The sequence below is a fragment of the Lepidochelys kempii genome, chromosome 9 (genome assembly GCF_965140265.1).
Source record: "Lepidochelys kempii isolate rLepKem1 chromosome 9, rLepKem1.hap2, whole genome shotgun sequence".
Classification (NCBI taxonomy): Eukaryota; Metazoa; Chordata; order Testudines; family Cheloniidae; genus Lepidochelys; species Lepidochelys kempii.
The window spans coordinates 2,410,295-2,415,666 of NC_133264.1; the positions used below are offsets into that span (position 1 = coordinate 2,410,295).

The 5,372-nt window shown below is 46.1% G+C and overlaps 1 long non-coding RNA gene across 1 annotated transcript; it reads right to left on the reverse strand.

The window, feature by feature from the left end:
- Positions 1-2,797: 2,797 nt before the first annotated feature.
- Positions 2,798-3,300, reverse strand: LOC140917040 (uncharacterized). Its single transcript, XR_012160699.1, has 3 exons — positions 3,175-3,300; positions 2,989-3,073; positions 2,798-2,858 (listed from the first exon to the last, which is right to left on the reverse strand). It is a non-coding gene; the product is annotated as an uncharacterized lncRNA (long non-coding RNA).
- Between the last annotated feature and the right edge of the window lie 2,072 nt (positions 3,301-5,372).

Genomic DNA, 5,372 nt, shown 5'->3' on the forward strand with positions numbered 1-5,372 from the left:
AGAGCACTCTTGGTCTACGTTGAATCTCAGCTCTAACGCTAAGGCTTTGGTTCTAAGTTGGAGCCAAACCCAGAAGAGACGTAGTAAACGGAAGCATATAAGATGTGGTTAAGTGCCTCTGAGAAGAGTTCGCAAGAGTTTGCTCTGTCCGCTCTGACCCCGAGCACTAGGGCAATCCCCAGGTTGTCCTCCAGCAAGACTCAAAGGCTTAGACAAACCTGCACTAGTTCCACACTTGGCTAGAGCTACCAGCTGCTTTACCATTTGTAAGGTGAAAAGGTTTTGGGTCGCACCGATGGAATAACTCTACCTGGGGGACTGGTCAGCATTACTGTTGGACTTGCCTTCCTAAAACATAAATGTGGAGTTTTCAAACAGCTATTAGGGTGGGAACGTAATCTGCAGTCAGGCACCAATTTCTCACCCCACATGTGAATGGGGAGGAGCTTTGTCCAACACGGAGGAACCCACGTTACCTGTCTGACAGGGCTCTGCTGTCGTTGGAGTTGCTGTGGTCGGGGAGTTTCCTGGCAAAATATACAAAGGAAATAACATGAAGAGGTTGGTCACTCTGTTCTGTGAAGAGTAGATTAGGACGACTCTTGAACAGTTTCCTCTTAGACTGGAAATGATCATGTGATCAGGAGAAATGTGATTCGAGAAACACTGAGTGCATGGCATATCTCAAAATGCAATAGCTCTAATAACGCCTCGCGATAAACAGACGGAACGTGTCTTTAACCCCCCCCCCGTCCTCCTCTGTGAGCAGACAGAAGGATTTATTCGCAGCCACAGTCTTGTAGTTTTCCCACGATAGCTTATGCCCATATAAATTTTTTTGTCTCTAAGGTGCCTCAAGGACTCCTTGTTGTTTTTGCTGATACAGACTAACACAGCAACTCTTCTGATTCCTGAATGTCTGAAACCTGTGAAAGTCAGGTATGCGTACCCTTGATGTAACTGAGATAGAATCATGTTGAGGGTAAGGTTGATTAAACCATGGTGCATATTGCCTTTTTAATATTGGTTGGAGATGGATGTTAAACTTAGTGCTGGAGTTTTTTTGACAATGTTTTAGACAATCTGAAGGAAAGGAACTTTTTCCCCCTTCATGTATCTCCTTCCATTCTCTTCTGGTTTTTTGTGCACAGCTGTGTCTTGGTGCAACCTAATTGCCACTAAAAGTTGTTTTGTCTTCTTTTTTCTAAGTTTGATCACAATATTTTTCTGATAGGGATTGTCTCTTAGAACGTATGCATACAGAACAAAATTAGGGCCTGTAAATGCTACTGCAATATAAATAATTGTTAGACACAGTAAATAACATTTGAAAATTAAGTTCCCAAAGTCAAGCACTGTAAAGTTAGGAAAATGCTGGAATGTAGACTGCCTCTGCCACCTTGCTTCAGACCCCTTTTGTGTAATCATTCTCATTAGACCTGGACTGTCATAAATATAAAGGGAAGGGAAACCACCTTTCTGCATACAGTGCTATAAAATCCCTCCTGGCCAGAGGCAAAGTCCTTTTACCTGTCAAGGGTTAAGAAGCTAAGATAACCTCGCTGGCACCTGCCCAAAATGACCAATGAGGAGACAAGATAGTTTAAAATCTGGAGGAGGGGGGAAACAAAGGGTCTGTCTGTCTGTGTGATGCTTTTTGCAGGGAACAGAAAAGGAAGGGAGTCTTAGAATTTAGTAAGTTATCTAGCTAGAGATGCGTAAGATTTCTGTTTTGTTTAAATGGCTGGTAAATAAGTTGTGCTGAATGGAATGTATATTCCTGTATTTGTGTCTTTTTGTAACTTAAGGTTTTGCCAAGAGGGATTCTCTGTGTTTTGAATCTAATTACTCTGTAAGGTATTCACCATCCTGATTACAGAGGTGTTTCTTTAACTTTTTCTTTAATTAAAATTCTTCTTTTAAGAACCTGATTGCTTTTTCCTTGTTTTTAAGATCCAAGGGTTTGGGTCTGTGTTCACGTATGCAAATTGGTGAGGATTTTTATCAAGCCTTCCCCAGGAAAGAGGGTGTAGGGCTTGGGGGGATATTTTGGGCGGAAGAAGTCTCCAAGTGGGCTTTTTCCCTGTTCTTTATTTAACACGCTTGGTGGTGGCAGCATGAGGTCCAAGGACAAAAGGTAAAAGTTTGTACCTTGGGGAAGTTTTAACCAAAGCTGGTAAGAATAAGCTTAGGGGGTCTTTCATGCAGGTCCCCACATCTGTATCCTAGGTTCAGAGTGGGGAAGGAATCTTGACATGAACAAATAAAGAATTTTTTTTATTCCCTGGAAATTCCAAAAAAATAAAAAAATATTTTGTTTCTCACTGAACTGAAAACGACTTTAAAAAAATTCAGCAAATCGAAAAGCAGAAAAAAATTGAGTCAAAACAAAGCAAAACATTTTGGCAACTTTGAAACAAAGAGAAAAGGTGTCAAGCTTACACAGAGCTCTTCTTCAGGTACAGGAAACTCACTCAGAATGTTCCTGCAAATGTCAAGGTGGCAGCTCAAATGCTTGGCTCTCTTTCCAACACACGCTGGTCTAATAAAAGATATGACCTCATCCACCTTGTCTCTCTAATTTCCTCGGATCGAGATGGCTACAACAACACTGCTAGTCGCCTGGATCCTTTCTAAGCTTTGGGACGTATTCTGCCCTCCCATTCACACGGAGTAAGAGCAGAAGAGCTGTGCAGAACCTGAGGATCGGCGTGACATGCCAATTAATTGCAGATCTTTAAGGAGTCATTTATATCGGAGAAATTCACCTGAACTTGGCGACGGAGGTGGTGTAGTTGTCCCTACAGAAGGGGTAGAGGTGGTTGATGTGGTGCTCACAGTTGTTGGAGGTCCATCTCCTACAAGGAGACAATGTCATAGAGATGTTCTGTAATTCACATGTTCTTGTTCCAAACAAAGGAAACACTGACCATGATCACCAAGTAGCCCTGTCCATAAAAACAGAAACTCTGACATGGTGCGCTGTACCTGGGCAATATCCGTTTATTAGAGATACATCATCCACTGCTACGTCACTGCGGAAATCTTCACCCCGCTGTCCCTCCAGGAGGATCTAGGGAAAGGGGAAGTTGCCAGAGTTAGTTTCTTTCATACCCATTTGTTCTTCATTAAAGCCCTATCATCGTAAGAGTCAAGGCAAATGATTTCACCTACCTGCATATTTCCTCCGCTATACACAGTGACTTCTGCCAAGTTCCACCTATCGCCCTTATTTCCTGTCTCTGACCAGACCAGACGTGATGCTGCATCCTCAGCGACATAAACTCTCAGTGCCATTGTGTGAGCCACTCCGTACATGTGATACCAGAAGCGGAAACAATGGGGTCCATTGGCACTGCACACAGGACTCTGCAAGTGAGCCACAGCTCCAGAGCTGGCCTCGCTCGCTTGCAAGTAGATGAAGTAACCATCTGAAACAAACAGTGTGTTACGAAGGAATGTACAAGCTATAGGACATGACAAACAATGACAACACTCCTAAGAGCATAAACATCACAGCCGACATTCGATCCTTAATGGAACACAAGTGATATAGAATTCTGTTGCCAGTGTTTCTACGGGAAGCGCACACAATTCCAGGAGAGACTCCAAACAGTGCTCTCAGCTCCTTCCTTTCCATTTATTTATCCAGTCATCTAGGTTTGTTGCTTTGCAGGCCACAGGGAGATGTTTTGTTGTGGTTGCAAGAGCCGGTTTCGGCTAAATAAGATATCCGGTCTCTTCCAATGAGGAAAGTCACTGATTTTTTGTGATATAATATTTTCACCCTGGATACCATTCATCCTCTAGTAATCCAAGGCTTGTTGATCTTAATGGGAGTCTTCTCCTTGACCTCCGTGGGCTCTGGATCTGCCCCGAGAGGCCTGGACTCTGTATTTGACCCAAAGGCCCTTCCAGCCTGCTCCTGAATTCCTTTCCTACTAACCACGTCATTACGCAAGAGAGCTAGGTGGAGGCTGCAGTCCCTACCTCCTGTCGTGTGGTCGTACGAGGGTCCCGTGTTTGGCGAGGAGGTTGGCCCCCGGTGTCGTTTCCAGTCCAAGCTGTCAGAGACTGACTGTGTCCAGTCACAGAAGTCAGTGTCAAATGAACAGGACATGTTACAAGGAGCTGGAGGAATTGGAAAAGGAACAGGAGAGAGGTGATATTTCCTGTGACGATCCCAAAGGAGGCTTCTCCCTGTCTCCCAACGCTAGCTCCCGGAGCAGGAACTTCCTACGCACCTGTCACGTCTGCGGTAGCGAATGACTTTCTCCCTCAGACTACAGACATTTTAAAATATAGCATTTTTCCAAGTGGAAAGAGTTATGGCTAACATGCCAGTACAAACATGCCAGGAAAAGCAGCACTCCGAAGAAAGCTGCGGTCAGAGAGGAAACTTTGGAAAAACACTGGTAAAGGGCTTTTCTTGCTCCCCTGTGGCTACAGCCAGTGTACTGGTATTAGAGATGTTCTTATCTGCACAAATAAGACGGCACCTTCTACCATGCAACTCCCGCTTTGTGATTGCACTGTAGGAACAGTGACTAAATGCTCCTCCCCACAAATGCCGTGGGTGTACAATTTGGCACATAGGCATCTACTGATACCGGCTGAAATTTACCGCAGATAGTGTCCGCCGTCCATTCCCCAAGAGAGACTCCTGCCTCTGCACAGGCTGCCGCATACGATTCCAGATCATTGCAGAGCTGCTCAGAGCTTCCTCCTGTGGCACACTGGTCGTAGACACAGCTCTCAAGGTACAGGTGGGGTGGCACCGCAGAACGGCAGGGTGCGAATGGGCCGTCGCGGTGCGTTAGGATTCCACACCGCTCCTCGGCTGCCAGCTGCTCGGCGGGAGTGCACGTTACCGGTGGCAGGATCGTTGTATTACACCTAGAGAACACAAAGGAACACAAGCTTACGCAGGCCTGGGGATCTGAAAGTACACAATTCTCTTTAAAAATTGAGAGTAAATATGCATCCGTTGCCAGAAATGCTCAAATCCAACCTGAGGCACCTCTCCAAGGACTGCAAATCATCCACCAACATGAATACAAAGTAAAGGGCACGTTATTACATGCGGAGTTTGAAATCCTGAGACCTTTATTCACTTTCTAGTCTGTTATTCTTTAGGCCAGTGGTCCTCAGGCTGTGGGTCTTGCTCCCCGAGGGGGGCGCACAGGAACCTTTGAGGAGGCCCAGGGAGGCCCAGACCAGCCCCCATGGGGCGCGGGGAAGTAGCGCCACCCAGTCCTGCTCCGGCCCCAGCTACTCCAGCCCTGCTCCCCGGCCCCAGCTGCAGGTCCGGCCCCGACCTCGCACACTGGATCCCAGCTCCGCTCCTGGCCGCGGCCCCTGGCTTCAGGCAT